This window comes from Onychostruthus taczanowskii, unplaced genomic scaffold (assembly GCF_017590055.1).
Source record: "Onychostruthus taczanowskii isolate IOZ18803 unplaced genomic scaffold, ASM1759005v1 scaffold70, whole genome shotgun sequence".
In the NCBI taxonomy this organism is placed as follows: Eukaryota; Metazoa; Chordata; class Aves; order Passeriformes; family Passeridae; genus Onychostruthus; species Onychostruthus taczanowskii.
In genome coordinates this window covers 82,053-108,541 of record NW_024504787.1, presented here as the reverse complement: position 1 = coordinate 108,541, position 26,489 = coordinate 82,053, and the positions used below count along the sequence as shown (strand labels likewise).

General features: G+C 53.1%; 1 protein-coding gene across 1 annotated transcript in view; it reads right to left on the bottom strand.

Moving 5' to 3' along the window:
• Positions 1 to 19,887, bottom strand: part of FAM214B (family with sequence similarity 214 member B) — a 38,871-nt gene extending 18,984 nt beyond the window's left edge. The window contains exons 1-3 of the mRNA XM_041421959.1: positions 19,811 to 19,887; positions 16,970 to 17,064; positions 14,350 to 14,550 (exon numbers count right to left, since the gene is read on the bottom strand). The gene's annotated coding sequence lies outside the window, so the exon portion shown is untranslated. The remainder of the gene's footprint in view (positions 1 to 14,349; positions 14,551 to 16,969; positions 17,065 to 19,810) is intronic.
• Positions 19,888 to 26,489: the final 6,602 nt, after the last annotated feature.

Genomic DNA, 26,489 nt, shown 5'->3' with positions numbered 1-26,489 from the left:
CTCTCAGCCTCTGCCCACTGCAGCACATAAGAAGCCAGAGCTCCATCTCATCTCTGGAGACTGTTGGAGCCTGCTGGGCTCCATGCTGCCCAGCCAAGGGTGCCACCAGGGAGGATGGGAGGTACCTGCACTTGCCTGCCTTGGGGATGTTGAAAAAAGAGACTCAACCTGAGATCAGCAGAAGCTGCTTGTGTTCAAGTACTCATCTTTGCTCTGGTTGGTAGCAACACCACTGCCTGCTGCAACACACCTACGTTATTCCAAGGCAGAATTCCCAAGCACCTGCTCCAAGAATTTTGGCCCTAGACACAGAGAGCTTTGGTTGTGCTGCTGTAGCTCTGACCCCAAGGCTGCCTCCACCATACCCATGAGGGACCTGTCTGCAGGAGTGATGAGCAGGACAATTAGGAGTCCAACTCAGCAGGGACCAGCTGTGCTAGATGGAAACCCAGCAGTCCAGAGCAGATGAGAGAAGCAGCCATCTGCAACTCTGGCAATACCCTCAAGGGTCTGCAGCAGAGCTCAGGTCACACAATGCGTTTTGGAGCCAACAACCACCCATGTCCACAAATCTCCACTGTATTATCTGAATCCCAGCTCTTCATCCATGCAGTCTTCACTCAATCCAGCTATTTGTTTATCATTCTCTGCCCCAACAAGTATCATTCATTTTCCCATACTGCATGTGCTCTCTCAGACAGCTGGGCAGGATCTGACCAGCACACAGACTTGTTCAGCTTGCCTAGGGTTGGCTGGACACCACACTGCCTGTGTGGGGATGAAGAGCCACCTGATTCACTGGAGGAAGGCATACCTGATCCCTGCACTCCCTTGCAGTGCTCCTCTTTGGGAAAGCCTCAGCACCGAAGATGTCCCAAGACTTTCCAGGACAGCAACATACCCACAGCTGGAGTTCAGCATGTAGCTAAGATCCTGGCCTGTTCCCAAGGCACAGGCATTGCCCTTGCCTGCTAAGCCCTGTGTCTTTCCCAGCTCTCCTCTGGCAAGCTCATCCCATCTCCCAGGCACTCAGCATGAGCTGCCAGACCCTTGGGCTCCCTTGAAGTCCTGTCCTGCACAAGCACCTGCCTTCTGCTTTGCACTGATTCATTCCCCTGTGATTCACCCCCTCCTGACTAACTCATTTCTGCCACAGCCCCATCCACAAAGGGAGTGAGAGTGTGTGTGTGTGTGTGTGTGTGTGTGTGTGTGTGTGTGTATGTGTATGCAAAATGGGCAATTTTGCACACAGACACAAACACAGACTCTGCAAGCCAGCAAACTGGTCAGGGAGCCTGGCCTGGCCATGCCAGAACCCTCGACCCCACAGCACCCAGGAGGGGCAGAGGTGACACCACTGGCTCAAGTCCATTTTGGGGAGAAGGGGCAGAAGCAGGCTGGGAGTGCTGCCAAGATAAGGAGCAATGCTAGGGGAGGGCTTCCTCCATTCTCCAAGGCTGCCTTCCAGGCAAACCCATTCCCTTTATCAGCCCAACCCTGCTGGCTGTGGGAGGCTTACCCAGCACTGCCACAGCTCAGATCCACAGGCAAGATGTCTGCCAGCTAAGCTGCCTTTGGGTACAGCCAAACATGCTCCTCCAGGCTGTGCCTCTTCCTGGTTTCACTCTCCAAGGTGGAGATTGGTGGATTCCTGGGAGACATAAATTATTTCTTCTAAGTATGGCTACAGTCAGCTGGCATCAGTTAATGCTGCTGTGCATGCAGGGCCCACAGGCTGGGCCAGTTCCTGAGTGTGGACAGTGCAAGTCACGCACATGGTCTGCGTACGCACAGATCCTCTGCAGGCTGCTCCTCTGACCAGCAATTCCCTAATGCTTGGGGCTGAGGCTCAAACAGGCTTTGCCCCATATCCTTTCCCTCCCCTCTTTTCCACATCCTGGCCTGTTCCCAAGGCACACACACTGCCTCCACCTGCTAAGGGCTTCCAAGGGCTGTCCAGGTAACCTCAGTCTCCTCAGAGGGACCAGAGCAGAGGTGACAAGAGGAAGATGGCACTGTGCAGCTGTGCCAAGCCCAGCTAGAGCTGCAGCACACACAGGGGCTCTGCACACCCCTCTGTGTGTGAGCACAGGAGAGCTGTGGTGGGAGCACGAGATGCTGCTCCATGCAGCACACCCGGTCACAGCCCTGCGCCTCTGCCTGCCAGAGCTAGAGGATCCATTTCCTATTGACTACAACAGAAAATTACAGCATCACACAGGCTCTTCTCTCACTCTTTCCTCTCCACATCACATGGGTCACAGTCATGCTGACAAGGGACTCTGGTCCCTTCCACCCAGGAGCCCTTGGCCATCTGCAGCATTTTGCCTGCAGCCACACACAGGGTACTCGCGGCAAGGACACTGCAAGAGAACAAGCCAATCAAGCATTATGTCTTGAACAGGGTCACGCAGCCCCGTCTTAGACAGAAAGCCCTGACAACCAGGAGTTAAGGCCAATGTAAACCATATTTTGGCCAGAGAGCAAGGGACAACACTTTGGGCTGGAATGTCACATATTAATAGGCACAAAGAATGATTTTGTGCCAAAGCTTAGGATTGTATGCCAGAACTGCTGCTTCTCCCTGGACTTCTAAAGTTTTGATCCTCACTATGTATACACAGAACCTCTTTTCTCTTCTCAGGACAACATAATACAAGTTTTTGTCTCATGGCATCCTTATCCTCCTGCAGCTTCCCCTGCACAGCACCTCTCCTCTCATCAGGATCCTCTGGTACTTCAGGTCCCTTCTAGGGAAGCAGGGGGGAGATCCATAGTGCTCAGCATGTGTCAGCAGAGCCAACACCATGGTCACAGTGTCACTAAGGTCACAGCAACTGGGCAAGCTCCTGAATGAAACTCAGGAGCCACCAGCAGGATGGATCCAGCAATTTAAATGCACATGCTTAAATCAGCCCACCACCACTGAAAAGATGGGCTTGTCTACAAACTCTGGGAGCCCCTGAGAGAGCAGCAACAAACCAAAGCTCTTGGACATGGTCAGCTCCCTGACATAGCCCCGAAGCACAGGGGAAGCAGGACTGTCCTACATCCAGTTAAGCAGCTGGGGACTGATCCAGTTTAAGCCAGACTGACTGACTTTTGAGCCAGACTTTCCTGCCACACTCTTCTTTGTGACTAACAGAGGGGCAACATCCCATCTGCAACACCCCTCTGCAGCTGGGATGGGAGAAGGAGCAGAGCCGAGACAGCCAAGCTGTTCTTGATTCTGACATCCTTCCCACACCAAGGGGAACTCTTGCAAGTGCCTCGTGTTCCCCTTCTGCAGTCCAGGTGGCTGAAAAGAGTGGAAGAGTGTTGACCCAAATACAGTGAGTAGACTCTGCTGTCTTCAAACAGCACATTCCAGGTCAGCAGCCTGGAACTACCAGCAGAGAGGAGCTCAGTCATCCACCTTATGTTTGTTAGTGGCAAGCTTCTGCAGCACAGGTGATGCCAAAGGACAGGGTGAGAAGAGAGGATTTGGAGCAACAACAGGTGAAGGAATTCAGGCCTTCTCAAAACGAATGCTAAACAGCAACTAATCCATGAAACTGATGCTTCTGCTGAAACGGTTCCTGGTTACTGGGACAGATACACAGAGAATGACCCCCAATAATAGGCTGGCTACCAAGGTGAATGGATGTTTGGGTTTCTGAGAGCTCCAAACTAAGTCTCCCTTCTCATGCAGCTCTGTGCTGTCACAGTCCTGCCCTTCTAGTGCTTCAAATGCAGAGAAGCCTCTAGGCTGCTAACTTAAATGGTGGCTGCAGAGACCCTCATGGGATATTAACTGGAATCAGCTTTCATCTCCCAGGCAGAGCCCAAACGGTCCTTTGCTCCAAAAATCACACCTGAGGTCACCTGATCCAACAAAAAGATCCGAAGTGGAATTACTTTAAATAAAATATCAGATGCAGGAGCACACCTCTGTCAGCGGATGGAGCTGAGTGGCCAAATGCCTGATAAGCTGGTACTTAAAACCTGAAAGTTTTAAGGATTAAACCACTAAACCACGTTTTTCCATATGTCTTGGGTGTGTTGGATGGATGGTTTATCCTATCCAGAGCTCAAGATGGAAACTACCTGTATCCACTCTTCCTCTTGCTGCAGGAAGGGAAACAGAGGTTTCTACCATCCATCTTTTCCCTAGCTCCTTTTGCTGGACCCTCTGCTGCTGTGCTCCATGGGACATCCTGAGCAGACAACATTAAGAAGAGGGGCCTGGAAACCAGCTAGAACTGGGCTTTTCTGCTTAACTACACACAAAAAATCCAGGTCTATCTCAGATGGGTATGACGCTTCCTCTTCTGTCAAGGCAAAATGTCCCTGTAGGCACCAGAGACTCTCCTCTCCTTCATTTTGGAAAGATCCTCCCTTACAGGCACTGCCTTTTACCCTCTGCTGCCTTCACCAGCCCTGACCAGGCTGGAGAGGCCCACCCAAGTTCTGGGTACACGAAAGGTGCTGCTTATTCAGGTGCCACATGTGGGGCACCTGTAAATGCAATAGGGGAAAGGGGGTGGAGCAAAACCAAACTACCCAAAAATCCCAGGAAGAAGGTACCCAGCCTTGTGTTCAGTCATTTTTTACCCCAGGATACAGTTCCAGTTTTCACCTGGTCGTAAGGCTCTCCACTAAGTTGCTCTCACTAACTTTCACAATTTCTTTTCTCTCTGCCCCACTTCCAGCAGGGACCTCAAAGGCTGCTGCCTCCCAGCAAAAGGGTCTCCATGACCTTTGTAATTCAACACACTGGGAAAGGCTCAATCAACTCCCTCTATTCCTAGGCCAGCACAGACCTTAAAAGCCCCTTTGTTCCTGTTACAAACCCTATCCCACAACCATGGCTTAACCCTTAGGGCACTGCCTCAAATGAAGAGATTCACAGAAGCAGAGCGGTTTGCAGCATCCAGGGGAAGCTGGACCTACCCTCCACTTACAAAAGAGCTGTACTAAAAATCTGCTGGTGGCTCGAAGGAAGCATCAGACACACACAGCAGGGTGGGAGGGATGTCTCTGGTCATGCTCATCATCATTACAAACTACTGTGTCTCACACTGCTACAGCAACACAGGCAGGTTTTGGGCTTAAACCTCTTCACAAGTCACCTGGTTTTGCTCTGCCTGCCCTCAGTTCAGCAGATTTATTACAAAACATGCTCCATGCATGCAGATTTGGGGTTACACAGAGGAATAGGGAAGAGGAAGGAAACAGCTGGGACTGGGCACCTCCATTGTCAGTCTTACAAGGACTCCTCTGCTCCTGTCCCCAGGCAGAGCCATTGCTCCATGACCAGGAGCAAATCAGAGCCAGCAAGGGATGCCAGGCTGTCACTACACAGCCTGCACACTGATTCTTGCCTTGTATCAGATAAGCTCAGACCCACATCCAGAACAGCAGCCCAAAGTCACAAGCTGGGGAAGCAGTGCTATGGGATGTGCATAATTATACACCCTGGACATGGGAATGCAGAGGACATGGAAGGTACAGCCAGGTCTCACTTCCTAGCATGATCCCCGGCACAGGAAAAGGCAGTATGGAGCAAGGGCTGCCAAAATCGCCAGCTCTGCAGCTGGAACAGAGCTGCACAAGCACATCCTGAAACACCAGTTCCATGGCAGACAGAACCAGCTTGTACCACTGCACCCCAAAATACCACCCTGGCAGACAGGATGGGGTAGGGCCACCTTGCAGCACCCTAAAATGCCATTTCCTATCAGCTGCTGTAACTTCCCCTCTGCCCCTTCCTGGTCCTGCTCCACCCCCTTCCTTCTCCTCAGGCTTCAGGGAAACTGAGTCACAGCATGTTGACCCTGCCCTGAGGAAGGAGATGGGTGGGCAGCCCCAAGCCCATGGCACAGCATGGGGAGTGGAGCAAGAGTGGTACTGAGACCTCTGAGAACCCCAGCAATGGGGAGGGATAAAAAGGTACCCACATATTCTACATTAAGCGGTTTTCCTAATTGTGAATCTCCTCTATTCCCACCTCTCTTAAAGCAGGAGTTGGCCCCAATCTGCTGCTGGCCACATGGATTGCACTCAGCTCTGTGGGCTACACAAACTGACCCACAGGCTCTCTGCCACCAGAAGGGATCAAGACATGCAGTAACTTAGCATAGCCCAGGAAAAAAAAATAAAGACCTGGATAGAGTGTTATAAATCAGGAGAGTGCTGTAGGTCTCAAAAAGCTGGTAGGGGACTGGATGCTTCATTAAGAACAAGTCATAGCATTCTCTACCTTAAAAGATTCATGTGTTTGAGTAAAGACTTGATACTCTGGTCCAGCTCTAGGAGCTGGTCGGCTTCCAGGTACTGACCTCAGGCTCTCTGTTTTTATCACACACCTACAGAAACCCTTTTGAGGACCTGCTAACCAGTAAAGCTTCCCAAGACCAGGTCTACAGCAGTGTACACCCACAGCAGAACCCTTTAAAATCCCTGACTGGTGCAGTAACAAACCACCACTCATCTGTCTGCCTAGAAGACAGGTAAGTTAAAAATTTGTTAGTTCAGGCTCTGGGACAAATGTATCACGAATGTTATTAAAGTTATGGTTTCTTGAGTATGTTTCTCAAGATTGCAGTGAGGTCAAGAGCCCAGCATTGCTCAGTTCAGTGGGGACGAAGAATGGGAAAACTGAACTCAAGCTGCAAAAAATGCACAGCTATTACACACTGCTCATCTGTAAGTCTCCTGGCATCTTTTCTCAGGCTTCTGTCTTCTTGATTGCCTCGCTCCACCTTCCTGGGGACTCTCTGAAAACTGACCCTTTCACCCTTCCCCGGGGAAGTGTGTTAAGGTGGTATTTGCTGTTATTGTCATGCAAAGTATAACATTATTGCAATACCCTTGCCCCAGCTCTATCTCCCAGGACAACATAATACTAGATGAAATTCATTATCCCCTATCACTTTATGGTACTATCTTTTAATTTCTCTGTTAACACACATTAGAGACGTATCAAGTTTCAGGCCAGCTCACTCCAAAGGAAATTCTCTCTTGCCTGACAGGGATTTGCAAAAACGATTCCTCTTCAGTACCAAAAAAAGCCCAAACCACCATCAAAAAGTAATTAAAAAACCCCAACCCACAAACCAAAAAAAAAAAACCCCCCCCCCAAAAAAAAAAAAAAAAAAAAAAAAAAAAAAAAGAAAACCTACACTCCGAAAATAGCACTTGAAGGTTCACTTAAGGACAGAATTTGCCTTTTCTCTCCAGACCACCACTTTGGTCAGACCTTTCCCAGGCTCTGGAGGGCAGCATTCTCACTGCTGCTCAAACAGCTTTATCTCAGCAATGTTCTGAGTCCTGTAGCAAGGAAGATTTAAGGGTGAGGTGCCCGTTTCTTCCCAAAAGTGCCCAGTACATGAACACAGGCATTTCCTGGTAAACTGTTCCTCCTTGCTTCCAGCCTCTGCTACAGGGGTGGCCTCTGATAGCAGCCTTCCTGCGGAAACATCACTGCCTTTTGCTCAGCTACTCCAACACTGTCATATTGTAGGGAAACAGAATTAAACAGCTCAAATCTGTAATAAATCATTCCTACTGAGTTGCCAGGAAAATTGCTGCCCAGAAGAAAGAGAAGAGCTCTAAGTCTGTTTCCTCAACAAATCCAAGCCACAGAACAGCCTTTGGTTACAGGGAACAGGCACAGCAGCAAGAGGAGCACTTTCAGAGTGGCAGATTGATGCCACCAATTTTTCTGTTCTCTCTCTCCATATTTATTACATGGCCAGAACAGATCATTGCAAACACCTTAAGATCCCAGACTGTCAGCCTAGGAAAGAGGCTGGCAGACCAGATCTAGATGAAAAGCCTGAGAATATTCTAGTTCCTCAAAAACAGCTTATATTTTTAGCTTTTGCTGCTGTTAAAAGATGAATTGAAAGCAAAGCTCAGACTCCCTACTTGATGCCATAACTGCTTTATTTTGCTGGCAGCCACAGCAGAGAGGATCTTGAGAATTACGCCCTTTGTCCACTGCTGGCCCAGCTATGCTAATCTCATCAGCAATGCAAACGCTGGTATAGAAAGGGCTGAGTGGCAGTGCTGGCCTGACAGCTCCAGTGGCGCTGACTGGCAATAAGCGAACCCTGGTACATGGCATCCAGGCATTTTCTCCCAGTCAGAGTGGAGCTAAGGGTTGGCTCTTGCAAGCTATTCTTCATGCATCTTCTGGACAATTTGTACAGCACAGCTGGGCTCAGCTACCTTCTCACAATTTAGGGAATGCAGGTGGAAACACCCACAGAGTCGAAGTTTCCACTTGGTCTCACTGATCTATCAGCTCTCTGCTGAAATCCCCACCACTCTTCCCACAGCAGCAGCATGCAGGTTGGTCCTGATGTCCCACAGGGCACTGTCCAATTTTCCAGAGTGACACTGCTCAGGATGGTGTCCCACCTGATTACAAGTAGGCATGCAAGTCCTGGACTTGCCTCAGGTAATGGCAGAGGCAAAGCAAAACAGCATGAAACCCACACATGGAGTACTCTCCCAGCTTCAACACCACGGCTCAGCCAGGGGGAAGTCTCTCTTGGCTGCCTCTCCCTAAATGTTTATTCCAGCACTGCCTATCTTAACTCCTCTCCAAATTGGCAGCAGAGTATATGACCCACTACCTTTGGGCTTTTTTGGTACTTTGTGCTTAAAACTGTGTAGTGTGAACAGGTAAGACAGAAAAAAGGGGAGCAGCACTCCAATGAGGACATGGTTCTAACTCATGGGGTCATAGCACCCAAGAGACTGAGCCTTGGGCAGCAATTTTGACAGGCAAGGTGTTTACAAATGATAAAAGAGGAAACATCCTCTGGCCTAGAAAATGGCAATTCCCACCCCAAAACACACATATGACCCAGAGCCTCATCTACTGGGCTCTGCATCACTCCATGATATTCCACAGCACATCTTAGGGCCTTGGTCGAGAGGAAGGATGAGAAACCACAGTCTGTGAAAGTGGGGTCAGAGGGAAGTACAGTGTGGCTCAATGGACTTTTACCATGCTCTGCCACCACCTGCACCCATAATATAATGTAACACCAACTCTCACACAAGTGCTGAAGGTCGCATATATGGGAAGCAGCGCTCAGGCTGTACCAGTGTCCCAGATTCCTTCATGGGAAGGAAGCTCCAGCCCCCAGTGCAGAGGAAGCTACTCCCCTCTGAAAGCAGAAGGAACCTGTTGGAAGCGAGAGGGAGGAAGCACACTGCTGTCCACCATGGGCAGCTTTCCTAGAGCCTCCGTGTTCCAGGTTCCACCTCCTTGTTTGCTCCCCCTTGGGAACACCAGGGTCTGGAGTCCAGGGAACATTGTGCAAACAAGTCTAGACTATTTGGGTGTTTTAAGATGACTGAAACTGCAGAACTGGAGAGAAGTGGGCAGTCCATACAGATCTTACAGTAACCCTACATCACAGAGGGACACCAGGGCATACTGGAAAGGATGAAATGGTTTTCAGGGCAATACATGAGGTCTTGTACCCTGGAAAGGAGGGATCACAGCTCAGGTAAGGATTATGACATTTGTGAGTACAGAGCTACTTGGGTAGCTCACAGGCATCCTTTCCCATCCATTTTTGACTGAACAGCCTAGTCCCAGACAGACTCTGGCCACAGGCACCAGAGCAGCGTGTGCCACCCCATGGCAAGCTCACGCAACCAGCCTCCATACATCTCCAAGAGCATTGCTCTCCTCTCACTCTGGGCTGGGCACGGAGCTGTGGGCAGGGTGTTGTAGCTCGCTGCCAGCAGTGACCTTTGAGAGGTGTAATGAGAGAGGTTTACAGCTCACACAGCCATCCATGTTGACACGAGCAAGCTGTGCTTGCCGCCAGCAGGTCCTTTTCCCTGGCTTACATCCAGGCCTTTAGGCATATCATGGATGACAGGTCAGGTCTCAGTCACACTCACATTATGGCCGGGCTGGAAATGGCTTCCTGACCCATTCCCTCTGCTAGTGAGTGCATGATTGCCCCTTCACCAACAGGAGCCAGCTCTCTTACCAAGGGGTCTACCCAAAGGCAGCTTCAAAAATGTTTAACTTCTCCTCTGCCTGCCCCAGAGGTCGGTCTCAGACCATATCAGAGGGGTCACAACAGTGTCTGCTCTCCCTGAGTACAGATACCCTGCAGCAAGGCAAACTGGCTGTGCAAGGTGGACAGAACAGCACAGCACAGGGCCAGGCTTCCTGGGAAGCTGCAGTCCTGGCTGGAGCCACTGATGTTGATTAACTGGGGATAAGCAAGGGCAGCAGAGTGACTCGCTTTCTTCCATGGTACAGTGAGAGGGATCAAGAGACTGGTTTGTTCCTGGCTGGGCCTGCTCTGCAGCTCAGGGCTTTAAAACAAACAGGTCTGTAAATGGGAGCTGCCTGCCCACAGCCCAGGAAAGGGCAAAAGAGGGGAGAATATGGACAAAACAAAACACCCCTGACCACTCACCCTGAGGCTGCTGCCAGAGGAGAACAGCTCCAGATGCCCGACTGTCAGGCAGGAGCCCAGGGGTGCCAGTCCCATGGCACAGCTGGGATTGGGCTGCACTGAGGGCTGTGGCACCTCCCACATGTGCCCGACTGCCTTTCTGCCTTGTCAGTGACACTGCCTGTGGCAAGCTGCCATAGCAACACCCTCCAGCATGCTCCCCTTTCTCCCCATCTCTGTTCCCCTTTGCATGTCCTCTCCCCACTGCCCCACACATGAAACACCCAAAAGCCTCAACATACCCCTAAAAGGCAGCACCTTGACCAAGGAAGGAAAGGGGGTACTTGTGGAAGCCCACTCTCACAAGCCCTCATCCCTGTCCGCCTCAGGGGCAAGGACCCCACTCGGGACCCAGGTGCATTGCACCCCACCTTGTCTGTTCTCAAGGCAAGGCACAGGAGAGCCATGCTGACAGATTTGGGGAACAGAGGCCTTTTTAAATGCATCTCCTTCATGCTGTGGCAGGCAGGGATGCTTCAACATCCTCACCTGTCCCACAGGGCCTGCTCCATGGGGGTGACATGCAGCCCCTCTCCAGTCCAGCCCAACACAGCTGCCGGCTGGTCAGAAAGCCCCAGGAGCTCTTTCTATATTACAGTAGCGCCAGATCTAATGGGAATGGAGGTCTCAGACTTTTTTTGCTGCATCCTGGCAGGCATCTCCTAAGCCTCTGCTCTCCAGTTCCAGACAGTTTCCACTTCAGGCAGGTCAGTACTGCTGCACCAAATCTCACTGTGGCTTGAATTGGAGACAGGACCCTGCTTTTGTTTCTTGCATTAAGAACTCTCCCCTACCATTGCTATCTGCCACTAAACAGTTAGCCAGCCTGGGTGGTAAGCAGAGCTCTTCTCCCTTTCACCTCTCTCACACAGGCACAAGACAAAGGACCCTCTTGAACCACACTCAGAAGTGCTACCTGTCAATATCTTTCACCAGTAAATTCAACAACTTTGCAGACAAGCAAATAAAACCCCAAAAAACTTCTAAAAGCTCTGCTTCTCTCTCTGTTCTGCCCTTTCCCACAACCAGTTACATCACTTGAGGGTTATAGCAGAAGCTAGCAAAGCCTCGGTCCTGATCCAGGATGAGTCATGGAGCTCCGGAGGCCGTGCAACTTCCTTCTGATACCATCAGCCATGCCTTACACAGCTAAAAATAAAGATGGGCCAAAACTGCAGAGCCACATCTTGCCTCAACATGAAACTCAGCAATGCTCAGCACTGCTGAAAAATTACCTGAGCAGGTGGAAACCAAAAAGTGCAGGGAAGCCAAAAGTCTTGGGTGTACCGAGAAGAGAGAGGGCAGGAGGCCCCACCCTGTGCCACGCTGGAGCATGGTGGTGGCAGATGGCAAGTAGCCATCCAACCATACAGAGATGGCCAGAACCAGGATCTCATCACACTCAGCTGTGGGCTTTGGAGTATTTCCACACCTAGAGGTTTTGTGAAAGACTGTTTTCAGCAATACATGCTCCCATCTGAGCCAACAGGAATCAACTGCTGCAAACAAGAAGGATGCACATTTCTGGCAGGAAAAAAATTAGGAAGCTGCAGCCTGCTTCCCACCAGGCAACACGTGGGCATCTGCAAAGCAAGGTCCAAGGGATGTTTGGAGCTAAAGGTTAGAAAAAGGAGTCACAGATACAGTTGATATGGGTTAGATGTTGAGGTAAGTGAGGAATTCAAAGTTCTTCCTAATCCCTGGGACACTGTGGCCAAGCAAAACCTTCACACATGAGGATACAGGATTCTCACACAGATCTTAGCAGGAAGCTGTAGGATTGCACACAAATAGGAGCTCAGAGGGACACCGGCAGCGTTCAGAAACCTAAAATAGCCTCAGCAGATGATCCTCTGCTCCATTCTGGGGAGCAGCAAGAACTGAACAAGGATCCAGCTGTCCCAACACTCCCATGAACAGGATCTTTGAATGCCCGACCTATTTGCAACAGAGATGGTAGGGCAAATAGGGGATTCCTTGCATAACTCCAGTGCTAATATCCACAAGGAGCCCAGAGCTCCAGTTCTGAATGAGGAAGCAGCATTTTCTTGTGGTTTTCAGTGGAAAGACGATCTAGTGCTACATCAGCTGGTCAGACTCTGGGGCAAGGGCAGCCTACACACACCAAGAGATGGCTGGAGGACGTTAGGCTGACTGCTTTCTGTTGAAGATATAAATAACTCCACTTTGCCCAGTAGTTAGGTTTCCCAGCACAGGGTTCCATCCCATTCCCAAGAGAGGCACTGCAATTCTGTCCAAGGGTCTGCAAGTTGTACCCGTTTCCAGACTACCGCCAGCTGCACTAAACTGAACCAAAATTGCTAATTCAGCTTAAATATAAACTCACTGATATCACATGGGTAAGGTGATATATGAACCAGAGAACAACTTCATGCTGTGGCCAAGAAACAGGAAAAGCTGCTGCTTTACACAAAAATGGGAGATTTGCTGTCCATGAAGATATTAAGCTAATTGGTTAGCAAGGAGGGGTGGGAGAAAAGTGGATCCAATACCATGCCAGAGGGGTGTGAGGCACTGGCAGAGGTGGCTCAGAGAAGCTGTGGCTGTCCCATTCTTGGCAGTGTTCAAGGACAGGTTGGATGGAGCCCTGAGCAACCTGGTCTAGTGTGTGACTCCCCTGGCCCATGGCAGGAGGGCTGGAATGGGATCTTTACAGTCCCTTCCAAACCAAGCCTTGCTATGATTCTGTGGTGTGCCCTGTGTTGAAATGGCCCTTGTTAACAAGGCAGGGGAGCCCTGAGAGGATGCTGTGAACTGGGATCTACAAGCAGCTCCAGCAGAACTGAGAGCAAACCTTTTCTCTGGTCTTTGCTGTGTCTCTCATCACTAATAGAGATATAAAATCCCACCATGGAACAGGTACTAGTGACTGCCACATCCCTGCTGGATAAAGGGGCTGCTCTGCTCTCACTGCATTGTGTGATTGCTAATCTGCAGCACAGGGCACTGGCATGAGCAGAGGACTTCTTTCCTTACTTTCACCTTCACAGGTAAATCTATCTCTGCCTCACTCACTGTGGGTACCACTTCAGGATCAGGCTGAAGGATGAGATGGCCTGAAGCCCAGTTTCCAGCTGCCTCTGGATTGGTCCCAGCTTCCCTGGCAGACACTTCAGAGGAAGAGCTGCAGAGCCTGAGCAGCTATGCATCCTAAACTATGTCTTCCCCCATATAATCTCTCCTGGCCAAATCACACCTGAGCTCTGGGGTGAGAGAAGGGTTCATCTTGCCCTGCCATAGGCACAGTCCTGGTGAGGGCTCCCTTTCAGGTGAGAGCACACCTGCAGGTGGGGCAAGCACTGCTGAATTCTAGGCAGGCACACAAGCATCCATGGACAGGGCAGGAAGTCCACAGCCATCTCAGGCTGCTCCAGGCTGGTTGCCTCGGAGCAGGTAATATTTCTTGCCAATGGCAATACAAAAACTGCTGATCCTCCTGAAATACTTCCTCTGAGTCTCACACATCAACCAAGCTACAAAATACTGGGAAAATGCAGGAAAAACCCAAATGCTGCTAATAGAAAACACGATTACATCTGCCACAAGCTCTGGGTAAAGTCTCAGCTGGGTTCAGGTGAAGGACAGCACGGGCCTGCAGCTGGGAATGCTCCCAATTCAATCCTGCTGGCATGCAGAAGAATGAGTGTGGCAAACACCACAGACCTCAAGTCCCCAAGAACACATCACCCTTGAGCTCCTGACAACTGTGTGCAGGGTTCAACACTCTTAGCAGCACTGGTTCCACACATCCAGGTTCCCTGTGCCATGATGACAGCCAGGTGGGATGCAGGAGTCACCCAAAAAACCTTGGCTGTGGGAGAACCCCTCCTGGGTGACATCTACTTACAGAGTTATCCCTGTGAGCCAAGGGAAGAAGGGCACAGAGTTCCCTGTTTCTTCACACAGCCCTGATGAGGCAAGGGAAATCAGTGATGTTTGAATCTTGGTAACCTCAGTGTAGGGCTGAAGCAGACAGAGAAGGCAGCTGTCAGCTGTCAGCCCTCACAGTGTGGCCTTGAGGTTGCTTGTTCTGGCTGTCTTGGGTCACCTGGAAAGACAAGTGCACATGCACAGGTTCAGCTGGAACACTGGGTGGGCAGTAACTGCTCATCCAAGCCAGGTGAGTTAGTGGCCTGTGCACAGAAGTTGAGAGACCTCAAGCACCCCACCAGCTCAAAGATCCCACCACATCTTTTACCAGTGCTGAGGCTTCCCCTCCAGCTGCAGCGACACCCTCCTGGCTTCCAGCTACCCCCAGTTCCTTGCACAACTCCAGGTGGGTGCACAGTTCGCTCTCCAGAGAGAGCCGCTAAGGTCACATCCACAATATCCCTGCCCAGATTTCAGTGGAAAATAAAGGCCTTTCTGTGCCTTTGGCTTTGTTCTTGTCCACCCACACAGCTGTAGGTCTCTCCACCACACAGGCTCTGCTGTACTCGAGTGGGTGCGCTGGCATATGGTTTATCTGCAAAAACAGGCGCTGGCTGTGGTCCCCACAGGCCACCTGCTAAGCCACCCCATGGAGACAGAGAGCCAGGGCAGGGAGGGACAAACTCCATTGCTGGAGAGACACCCCTCCCAACAACCCAAACAGACCAAGACAAATCCAACACCACAGCGTTTCCCAGGCTACAGGGAAGGGAGAAAACGACAATTGCTTAATAGAAATCTACGAGAAGCCTGCCAACACCATCACAAAGATGTTGTTTAAGTCTCCTCCCCAGGATCCCAGTGCTTTAACTGTAGACCACTGGAGATCACATTTTGTGGGGGCTAGGTCCTCGTGCAGAGCAGGTCCTGAAAACCAGGATGGTATCAGGCTCCCCAGGATTAGGTCTGACCTTCCCCTGGCCACAGGCAGGATGGGCAAAAGCTGCTGTGAGGCAGTCCCTGCTCCCCAGCTTGACCATTCACATAGGCAACCACCCTGCAGCACCACCAGATCACAGCCCAGCTGTGACCAGAGCTGCAGTGCTGGGGAGCAGAGCACTGCAGGCAGACAGGCTGCCAGGGCCCCAGAAGCACAGCCTTCACACCGGGGTGTAGGGAAGCATGGCCAATTTTCCCCCTTGGGCTTCAGCCCTTAAAACTGTCCTGAGGGCAGCCAGAAAGCTTGTGCTTAATGACACCTGCACTGGCATCCCAGGAGAAGTTCCACCCAGGAGCAGTACCAGCTAGGCACCAGGGCTATTAGTTTGGAGAGCTTATAAGCAGAACAAGCCCCAGTAAAAGCAGCATGTGTAGATGTAAATATACAGATATAGAAAGCCCTCGACCAAGTCCCTCCTCTTGCACACTGTCTTTCAGAGAAGGCTCAAAAGGCGCTAAGCCTGAGCAGTGACAAGAATTGCTTTGGACATGGCTGAAGTACTGCCACCCACATACTGCAGCAGCACAGGAAGCAATGGCAATGTATCTGACAGGGATGGGTTGAAAACACTACCCAGGAAGAATGCAATTACCCCAAATGGACTGAGGCCAGGAGATCTGGATTACCACCTCAGCTCTTGCATAAAGGGCTTTGCATCTTTGTTCACATCTAACAAGAACCTCAGCGTTGACATCACCCCTGGCCCAGGACATGGATTTGTTACTAAAAAGCACTTCCAGTTGAATCACTAACTTCCCATTTTGCAGCACACAGGACTCCTTTGAAGATTTCCTATCCAAGTATTGTTCTACCATCATGCTGCTTAGCTGGGGGGTTGTTCAGGCCACAGGCAAGTATGACTGCAACTGCAGTGGCCAGTCCTGAAAAGGCTCTCTGAAATGCAGAGCATGTGAGCCCAGCTGCTCTTCATTCAGGATTCACAACCAGCTGAAGATGCAGACGGAAACAGGGGGAAAACATGTTAATTGGCAGCTGGGTGTCCACAGGCCAAGCAAGGGAGACTGTGAAAGACAGGGTCAAAGCCAAAAGGAGGATGAACAGAGATACTTCCCTGTCAAAGAAAATATTTTTAAAGCAGGCCTCAAACTTTGTGAAACCAAGTTCTCTGGAGGTTATGTTCACCTGGCTCACGTGATCATGACCAAAAGCAACATGAAATAACAAAGGAACTGAGCTGGTCAGAAAAGAGGCTCCAGGGAGCAGAGGTGCCAAGTGCTGCAGACAGAAGGAAGGATGGCAACATGGCATTACCAGGACACAGAGACCCACACAGCTCCCTGGAAGAAGATGGTGCCTGGGAATTATGCAACGTGGAGAGACATCAGGCAAAAGCCTCTCAGGGAAGACTCTCACAAAGTAACCTGCAACAAACCATCTGCCACCATACAAATATCTTCTTTCAGGATTTCTCCCGTGCTGCCCTTCACATCTGTCCTGTTTCAAACCCAACTCATTAATTCCTCCAGCTACCAAAGCCTCTGATAATTTGATTACAGCTCCATTGACAACATGCTGAGGACACCACTTTTCTAACCATATGGCTTCACTTTCTCCTTTCTTGTCTGTGGTCACATACCTACCAACAACAGGTTTTCTTATTCTGCATCAGGAAGTGTCCTGGCCCCCAGGCATGGCGCATTTCCACACAGCACACGATGGTGCCAACCAGATCTAGAAGAGGACAAACATGGGCAGGCCCAGAGCAGTAAGAACATGTAAAGGACTTGGGAAGAGCCAAGAGTCTTTGCCTTTGAAGACTCAGATCAATAACCATCCCCTTCAATCACCCTCAGACTCAAAGACCAAAGTTTGGGTATCTCTGGCCTCTGGCACTCAGCACAGTCATGCAGAAATGTGCCAGGGCAAGCAGCCTGTAGCAGGCAGCAAGGAGGAAGACCAGGGGCAAAGATGTGCTTCTCTGCTCTTGCAGGTCCCTTGAACATAGGGAGGGAACTTCCTCCTCCTGCTCTGCATGCTGAGAGAGAAGAGAGCTGAGGGCAGAGAGGTTGAGAAAGCTCAGCACCAGCCAGGGGAGGGGTGTAGGGGCCACAGCCTTCACCTGATTTGGAGTGAAAGAGCAGTCCTACCAGTAAAATTTAAATTATCTGTAATTCACTAAAGGCCACTTCTGGAGAGGGCAGACATGAAAAACAGCATGGAGAGCTGCTCTGCACAACTTGCTGCAAAAGCAGGGAAGCAAGAGAGCTCCTCAGCAAGCTGTGCCTCTGAACAGCAGAGTTCCCACAGTTCAGAGTGACCCCACCAGCTTTCCCTCTTTCAGTGGGTAAGAAACCTCTCACATGGGGAACAGAAACAAGGCGGGTGAGTGGCACAGCTGAAACAGCTCCAGCACTGCTCCAACTGTGGCTGGACCTTGGTCCACAAGTCCAGCTCACCAAGGGCCACAGCTGATCAGCTGTGGTGACAGCAGGGCTCTGCTGTCCTGACCACCCATGGCTCCGTGGGAAGGGACATGTCCAGGCCTCACTGGAGTCAGCAGCAATCCAGTGTTATGGTTAAATGTTATGGGAGCAGGGGCTGGAGGTCAGGCGAGGGCAAGCATTGACTCCCTGGCAACAAACACTGTGGCAGCAGTGTTCCTCGGAACCAACCCCATCCGAACCCCTCAGCCCTGCCAACTCCCACCAGTGCCCTGCCCTAGTGCAGGGACTGCACGCTGGGACACGCAGAGTCCCCATCAGCGCCCCGCCACTCGCTCACGCTGAGACCCGAACCATGGGAATTGCTGCTGTGAAACAAGGCGGTGACCAGGCTTTACAGGATGACTTCATTCTCCCCGTTCTCAACCTAAAGCCCAGCCCTGCCAGAAGTAACTCTAGCACTATCACATTGGGAGTTTTCTTCTGTGTCACCTGCCGGACCTTGTTCACCTCCTCGTGCTACCAAGCTTGCCAAGACACTGCTTTGTGTCAGGGTTCAAGCCTGCTACACTCTCCAGAATTTCCCAACCTCCCCTCTTTGCTGATGCCAACAGACACGATTCAGGGAGAAGGCAGGTCTGTAAGCAGATCTCTGCTTGTCTGATGTTTTTAAAAATGCAATTAGTGGAAATTACTTTTAAAATTTAAATTTAGAGCACAACATTCCTCTACCATACATTTTCCACAGCAGCTGCAAATTCCACACTCCTTCTTTCAAAGACAAATAATAAAAGGAGTGAGGAAACCCTGGAGGTGTGTGACCATCGTACTGACGGATTATGTTCACGGGTGGGTTGTGAGCAAGCTCACCTCCCTAGCACCCATCACGCAGCCATTCCCTCTGACTTCCCTAACAGGCCACCTTTCCAAACACGACACCCGGGCTGCCGAGCGCACGCCGCCTGCGCGATTTCTGTATAAAACCCGCAAAACGCCTGAAAACCTCGCTAGGTCGGCAGCTGCTGATTTCGGGTGGGTGACTGCCCCCGACGGGCCCTTCCGCCCGCGGCTGGCTGTCACCAGAGGGCGGCGGATGCCGGGGTTCACATCCGCCCCGGCGCCCACCCCGCAGCCCCGCGCCGGGCCCGGGAAGGGACCCCCGGGGCAGGTGCTGCCCCAGGCGCGCCTCCCGCGCCCCCGGGAACCCGGCCCCACCGCCGCGGGCCCTTCCGAGGGCAACCCACCGCGTCCCAGCTGGGCTGGAGCTGATGCCCGCGGGAGGAAGAAGAGGAGGAGGAGAAGGAGGAGGCCCCACCGTGCGAGCAGGGCTGCAGACAGGCTGTCCCTGCCCATGTCACAGCGCAGAGGACGTGGCCCTGGTGGGCGAGACCAGGGGCAGCGCAGCCTCCCTAAGCTGCCGGGGAACTGGGAGCCAGGATCGGGGACACCCCGCAGCAAAGCCTGCGCCCTGTTTCGGTCCCTCCCACGTCCCCCCACACCTGCCTCCGCCAGACACAGCCCTGCCGAAGCTCCAGTCCCCCCGGGCACCACCACCCCACCCCCCGCCCCAAAGTCGCTCTACGGTGACACCGCTGCCTGCCCGCCCCGGCACCTCCTGCCACAGCTTCCGCCGGTGCCAGGCCCCTTGCCGGCCCAAGTGTCCCGGCTACAGCTCCCCACCTCGGTCACAGTCCCCCAGACTCACAGACCCCCATCGCGGTCATGATGTCCCCAGCTCAGAGACCCCCATCTCGGTCATGGTCCCCCCGTGCTCATAGTCCCCCATTCCGTTTACGGCCTCCCCCACACTACCCGATCACGGCCCCTCCTGGTTGCGCCTCCCCCAGCTCCCGCTCGCCCCTGCGGTCTGGGCCCCCGGTCCCAACGGCCCTCCCGAACCTTCTGGAACGGGGGGATGGCGGCGGAGATGGGGCGCACGAACCCCCTCGCACGCCGCACAGGCGGTCCGTCCCCGCCGGAGCCCAGGAGTGCCCCGCGCCCCCCGGCCCTGCCCGTCGCGGCCCCGCCGGACCCACCAGCGCCCCCTCCGCCGCTGCCGCCGCGGCCCCGACTGTGCGCGGCTCCTCCGCTCCTTCCGGGTGTCGCTGGGAACACGCCCCCCGCGCCCGCCTCCCGCGCGCTGATTGGTGTTCTGGGCGGGGCAGGGCGCGGGGCGGGGCGAGCCGCTGAGCCGCGCGACCAATGGGCGGTGAAGCACCGCGCCGAGACCCCGCCTATGGCCCGCCCCCTCCACGTGCGGGTGTGTGATGACAGCGGGGAAGGGGCGGGCCCAGGCGGGGTGGCGTCTCATTGGCAGGAAGCGGCGGCATGGGCGGGGCCTGTCTCGGCGCGGGGCGGGACTGCTGCCCCTGACCCTGTGGGCTGAGGGGGGACGCACGGCCCGCGGCGGGGCTGGGACACGGCCCCACGGCCACGGCATGGCACGGCCACGGCCACGGAATGTCCCACCCCAAGGCCACGGCCCCACAGGCATATCCCACCGACGGCTACGGCTCCACAGTGGTGGCATGGCCCACCCACGGGCACGGCCCGGCCCACCCACGGCCCCACGGGCACGGCATGTCCCACCCAGAGACACGGCGTGTCTCACCCACGGGCACAACCCCACGGGCACGGCATGTCCCACCCAGAGACACGGCGTGTCTCACCCACGGGCACAACCCCACGGGCACGACATGTCCCACCCACGGACACAGCCCCACGGGAACAGTGGGTCCCACCCCACGGGCAGCCGCCGTCCCACCCACAGGCAGCCACAGTCTCATCCCTAACACGTCCCGTGCTCCACGGTGTGTCCCACCCGCGCACACACTCACGGGCACAGCGTGTCCCAACCCCACAGTCACCCTTTGCCAAGCCCCACGTGTGCGACATGTGCCAGCCCCAGAGACAGCCCTCCCTGGCCCCATGGCTATGGCCTCCCCAAGGTGAGACCCCCACAGTGTCCCTTGCCTCACGTCCCGAGTGGGGTGACCCCGGTGTTCCCTGCTCCCCAGGTGGTGCCGGTGCCCCGCAGGCTGGGTCTGCCATCCATCCATACTGCTGGGCTGTGCCAGCCTGTGTCAGAGCCCACCGTGGGTGCCAGAGCCGAGGGGGCAGCTGCCCCCCGGGATATGGATGCTCAGAGATACTGAAACACCCAGCAGCCGTGGGGCACCTGGGCACTGCCACCCGCCTCTGGGGATGCCGGCAGGATGCACTGCCCCGAGGGGAAGCAGCCCACGGCTCACCAGCCTGACCATGGGCCATTCAGGTCAGGGAAGAGATGCCTTGACTTCATAAATTTTGGGTGAGGTTCAGTAAAGATCAGTCCCCCCACTGACTCACCTCACTCCTCAGAGAGCTGCAGCTGCAACACCACTCTAAAGATAGTGGTGACCAGTACCATCAAATGATAAATATAACCAAGATCTTGTCTTCTGACAGTGTTAGCATGCTGTGAGCTGGATGTGAACCTGCAGTGCACTGGCTGCCGAGTCCCAACACACCCCTTGCCTTGCTGCTGATCCTGAGGCATTATTTTCGGAGGTGCTGTCATGGATAAAGCTGTTCTGGTGCTGTCTGGGAATAGCTGTGAGCAGGACAGACGGTCCTCTGACAGCCGTGCCCTGCACGTGCCTCTCCGCAGGGAGAAATGGCAGCTCAGTGTCCTTTGGACAGCTATGTGGCCGTGGAGCAGCTGCCAGCACAGGACCTCATCTCCTCCTGGGGCCTCAGATTGCTGCTCTAAGAGATTTCTTGCTAAATAACCCCTGGCTGTCCCCAGACTCAGCTTGTAAAGGGTATTTAATGTACGGAACATTCTAATTTCTGAGTGTAATGATAGGAGCATGCCATTCCCCAGTGTTCCTGGTAACTTAGGAGCTGCTGCCTCAAACTTCACGTGTGCAGGTGCTGGTGTCAGGAAGAGCCCAGGAAGCTCAGTTTCCCCATATGCCTACTTGTCCTTGACAGTGCAGGTTTCCTACAGACTTCCAGGGCAAAACTTAGCTTTTCTGCCTTTTGACCTGCATGTCATCTCTGCTGAGCTTGCAAGAAGCTCTGGAGTCCAACCAGGAAGGTGGCAGAGGCCATGGCAACCAGGGATGGGCTGAAAAAGGTTCAGTCCCCATCACACAGCTGCTTCCACAGCCTGTGGTTTCCAGTGTGAACTGGCTGAAATGAGTTCACAGTTAAAAAATGGTTAATGAACCTTTATTGGCCTGAACAGGAATTCAACTGGAACAACATCAGTCAAAGCTGAACCCACTGTGGAGCTCAATCAAAAAAATTTGCTGGTTCAGCTCCTTGGCTGGGGGGAAATATGGGCTCCTTTGTCCTTGACAAGAATAATACTTTTCTGTTTATTGTGTGGGCAGTGAAGGATTAATAATATCCCAAGTTATTTACCTCCTGCTTTTGAGTGCTGAGGGTTTGTGAGTGATGTCCCTGCTGAGCACACTGTCCCTTAGCAACCTCCCCTGATTTTTGAAACATGTTCTCACTCCAGAAGCAGGATTAAGGAGCAGGACATAAAAGCCCCTTTTAGCAGTCTGACGGGGTGAGGCTGCTCCCATTGCTCTTCCCATGGGGCAGAACCTCAACCATGGCCATTTGCTGGGCACAGTAACACAAGCTGTGGTGGTTTGGAGAGCATCTGGAAAAACTTCCAGAGGCTTGGGAGGGTTGGGGATGGGGCAGACTTACTGCACAAGCTATACTACTTCTTTGCAAAGGGGCCCACCCTAGGCCTTGCCAGGAGTAGGCTTCATCTATTCCTTACACCCTGGGGGCTTGGAAAGGGCTTTACAAGGGTTGGTGAAGGCAAACGAGGGGTTTAAGCACATTAGGCATGGCTCTGCACCACAGCTGGCCACTTTCCAGAGACTCGCCTGCCAGGAGGGCTGGGAGAAGGGTGTTTTCCCAGGAAGATGAGGTGTCCCAAGCAGCACATGTTGGAATGACGTCCTTCCGTCTTGAGCCTTTCTGCCTGCAGGGCTTCCCTTTGAAGGGTGCCCTGGTGAGGTGACTGAGTGGTGGTGAGTTCATCCCTGGGTTACCTCCTTCCTGGAGCTGCCAGCGCTGCCCCAACCTGCCGGCAGCGGGCTGGGGCTGTTCAGCCTGTTTGCCAGGCTGGCTGCTCCCACCGGAAAGGCCGTCATGTGCCAAGCTCCAGGATGCCGAGGAGCTGACACAAGCAAGGCTCCTGCCCCACTTTTAATTTAATTTAATGGTTTTCATCATGGAAGAGTGACAGCCCCATGCACACACTCGTTTTGTTGGTGTGGGCAGGTTTCACAATGGCAAAAGCACCTTTGAGAAGTACATGGATCATCTCCCAGTGCTGATGGGGCAGGATGTGCCTCTATAAAGGTGATGCTATCCCTGCATCACCTGTATGCTCCCCGTGCCAGCAGGTTGTGCCATACCATGCACGTCTGATCCAAGTCCATAGGTAGGTAAAGCAATAAAGGACCCATCTGCAGAAGCGAGCCTGGAAAGACCTGGAGTTCTGCCAGGGAGAGATAGTAGAGAATTTTAAAAGGACCTTGGAGGAAGCTGGTGGAAATCAGCTGTCACGTTGCTTTGGGCCTTGGCAAGTGGTGCCAGGTTGGGTGGGGTGTGGAGGAGGGGCAGGGCTGGACCAGGCACTGTGTGGTGACTCATGGCCTCATCCCAGCTGGCAGAGGAGCTGGAGAAAGCCGAAAGGACAGGTGTATTAGAGGAGCATTGGGTGTCACTTCCATTCTTAATGGTGTGTTGCCACAAAAAAGCTTGGTTTTTTGTATCTCTCACACACCCAATACTAGGCGTGCAGCACAGACTGTATCTCCTGCAGCGCCTGCCTCCGGGGGCGTTTCATGCTTCTTGTCCTCCCTGTGTTTTGCAGCTAGAGGAGACAAAGGCCAAAGCCTGTCCCTCTTTCCCTGAGACTGTCACAAGGAAAGGATGACCTGTAGTGCCTCATGGTCCTGTGTTGGAGCCAGGGAGTGTTCCCGGGGGAGTGTGAACCAGTGCTGCAGGACCTTTCCCCTGCCAGAAGCTGTTTCCATGACGTGCTTGGTTTACCTGTTTGACTGAAACGGCTGTAAAACTGAAGATAAAAATCAAACTTGGAGAGTTTCCTGCTGGAGGAGCCCTACTGCTCTAATGGGTAGAGATGGCATTCCCTTTTGGCGCTGTGGGAATCCCTTCTGGTACAGCTCCAAGCAGAGCTTGGGATCACAACAGAGATGAAGTCACTGTGGTACGCTGAATGAGTCCCAGTGTCCACCAAAGCCTCATCCCAAACTGTGTGTGTCTGATGGAATTCAGAGTCCTGATGGGAAAGGGAGAAGCGAGAATGATGGATCTGAGATGACTTTAACAAGCACTGGGTGGTAGGGCCAGGAAAGGCTGCTCTTTTCCTTCCATACCCACACTACACTCACAGTTCCAGTGTTGCCTCTCCCATCAGCTGTCTCCCAGCAGCATTGTAGAGGAGGGCAGCATTGTGACCCCCAAGGGACCATGGTGGGCCTTAGAGACCAAGGAACAAAGGATGGATGATCTGGAGCCTCATGCAGGTCATTAACCTGGTGCTACAGCCAACAGACTTTGTGTCTGAGACACACATGGGACTTCCCAGAATTAAACAGGGGTCTTGGCTGTGTGCAAAACTCAAGAGATCCGTCCTGGAGCTGCTGGCAGACTGTGTTCTGAGGGATGAGGGCTGTTTGCTACAGCTTGGCAGGCTGAAGATGCTCAGCAAGAAGAATTTCTGTGCAGCTCAGGGCAGGGATCTCCAGACCTGGGGATCTGAAGTACAAAGCCATAGCAAATATGATGTTGTATTTGTTACTCCCTGCTCTGAGCAGGAGGTCAGATTGGGGATGTCCCTGCCTGTCCCTGCCACCCTATATCCAGGGCTGGAACAACACCTAGGGACTGTATGTGCCTGTTCAGCACCAGGGAAATAATCCCTGCTCTCTTTTCACTGTTGGAAATGTAGAGCTCCAACTGCTGCCACTTCACCCCTTGAGGTCACCCATGGCCCCGGACAGTTCGACTTCACTTAATGGCCCTCTGCCCTAACCAACAGCTGGGGAGTTGTGGGAGGGGCTGTGGATTTAGGGTGGCATAAGGGATGTGCTCTGAAGAGGATGCCAGTGGTCTAGGCAGGCTCTGGGAAGAGAAGTGCCTGGCCCCACCACGGGATGTGTGAATGGTCCGTTCCCTCGTTCCCTTTTCTTGCCTAAGCCTCTTCCCCTACAGCTTCCCTGCAGAAAAGTTTCTTTTCTTTCACACCTGCCTTGAAAATAAAATAATAAAAAAAGAAAGCCTGAAGGAACTGATAAACTCCGTTTACCTACCCAGATAACATGGGCTCCAAAGAGCCGGCTGGTGTGGGCTGTGCCAGGTCTGGTGCATGCCAGGGCTGCCCGAGCTGGGCAGTGACGTCTCAGCCTTTCTGTTGCCCCCCGACTGTCCCGTCAGCCTTTGCCGCAGACAAGTGTGCAAACCACGGCTGATAGCAGAAGGCAAAGGTCTCCTTGGCGTCACCTTGGTGAAGTGGCAAAGCCTGGGGCCACCCAGCAATGCCACTCAGCACTGCAGACTGCACCAGCAGCCGAGGCTGCTTGTTCCTTGCCTGCACCTTCTTTTAGGAATTTTGGCATTTCTCCCTGGCCATGCTCGGCATTTGGGGCAGAGCCTTTCTGCTGCATTTTGTGACTCTGAGCACTCGCAGGAATTCTGTGCCCCACACAGTGCCAGCACCCTGGGGTGCTGCACCCTCTCTTCCAGCTCCCAGGTGTTTCCCTGAGGACTCGGCTGCTGGCTGATGGGACCATGATCTGCACAGATATGGGAATTTTGAACCCCAGGGTGTGGGTGAAGATGACTTCATGGAGGGACAACAAAGTCCCTTGCCTGGTCAGCAGAGAGCTGCTGAGCTCTGTGGGCTTCATCTGGAAACTGGGATATACACTGAGGGTATATCCCCATTTAGGTCACTGAAAATGTGGGGTGATGGAAAATCTTTGGATATTTATAAGGAAAGGTCCCATTGCCAGGCTTGGTCAGTGGATGCTGCCTGTTGGCACAAGGTGGCAGCCCAGCCCAGCTTATTTTCAGAAGCACCTTTGCAGGGGAACCTGGGCCCTGGCATGACCAGCCCCTGTCCCCCAAATCTGGGGCACGTGTCCCCTGCGGGGTGCTGCCCCTCATCCTGCCAGGGGTCAGAATTGCAGGAGGGACAAGTCCTGCTGCATGGGGCAGCCCTGCCCATGCACACACAGAGGTTGCATTTTGGCTGTCCTGGTTCTGCTGTACCTTCTCTCTATGAGGGGATGTGGGGACATGGGACATGCTGGTGGGCAACAGTCCTTCAGGTCCGGGACTAGAGAGGGCTTGGGGTGAGGCCACACCAGGTACACAGTTGCTGCCAGAATCTTCCTTCAGGGGTTTTCTAAGCAAGAAGGAGCAATAAACATAGGGGAAACATAGGGGAAATTAGCCAGCACAGAAAAAGGGAATGATGGGTTCTTCTCCGCCCCCGTGGGAGAGTGGGGACACCCTGGAGTTTGTGATAACCAGTCCAAGGTGAAGGTGTTACAATGCATTTAGAGTGCTCATGGACTTCTCACCGTGATGTCCCCATGCACGTCCAGTAAAGGGATGGAGAGACTCCTTACAAAGTCTGAATGCTGTGGGGACTCCATTGTTTTGCCACCA